Source organism: Mus pahari, chromosome 9 (assembly GCF_900095145.1).
Source record: "Mus pahari chromosome 9, PAHARI_EIJ_v1.1, whole genome shotgun sequence".
Classification (NCBI taxonomy): domain Eukaryota; kingdom Metazoa; phylum Chordata; class Mammalia; order Rodentia; family Muridae; genus Mus; species Mus pahari.
In genome coordinates, this window is record NC_034598.1 from 44,053,790 (window position 1) to 44,054,521 (window position 732).

At 42.3% G+C, this 732-nt stretch overlaps 1 protein-coding gene across 1 annotated transcript in view; it reads right to left on the bottom strand.

The window, feature by feature from the left end:
• Plpp2 (phospholipid phosphatase 2) overlaps positions 1-732 on the bottom strand; it is a 7,584-nt gene that overhangs the window by 2,113 nt on the left and 4,739 nt on the right. The gene's annotated exons all lie outside the window — the stretch shown is intronic.

The window sequence follows — 732 nt, forward strand, 5'->3', positions numbered from 1 at the left end:
AAAAAAAAAAAAAGAAAAAGAAGAAGAAGACAAAAAAGTAATAAAAATGGGATTTACTTATTTTTATTTTATGTGTATGAGTTTTTTGCTTACATCTCTGTCTGTGTACCACAGGCATGCAATGCTGCAGAAGCCAGAAGGCGTCAGATCCTCTGGAACTGAAGTTACAGATGGTTGTGTGGGGGCTACCTTGTGTTCTGAGCATCTAACACAGATCCCCTGGAAGAGCAGGCGGTGGTAATAAAATTTTAAACTGAGGGGAGCTAGAGAGACGGTGCAACAGTTAAGAGCACTGGATGCTCTTCCAGAGGACCTGAGTTCAATTCCCAGCAACCACAGGGTGGCTCACAACCATCTGTAATTCCAATTCCAGGAGAGCTGATGCCCAATTCCGGCCTCCATTGTTACCGGCCATGCATGTGGTATACAAAAATATGCCACCAAACCACCAATACACATAGAATAAAAATAAAATTGAAAAACAAATTTTAGCCTGAGGGAAGGCTTGCACACAGGACACTCCATCAGGAGGCCCTGGAGTAACTGTCTCCCCTCTTCATTCTCAGGTCACCAACTCCAACCCCCTACCTGTTCTTGGAGCAACCATGGCCAGCAGGCCCACACTGTCAGACTCCCAATACTACAGCATAGACTATATATACAGTATATATAATACTACAGCATAGACTATATATACAGTATATATGATACTACAGCATAGACTATATATAC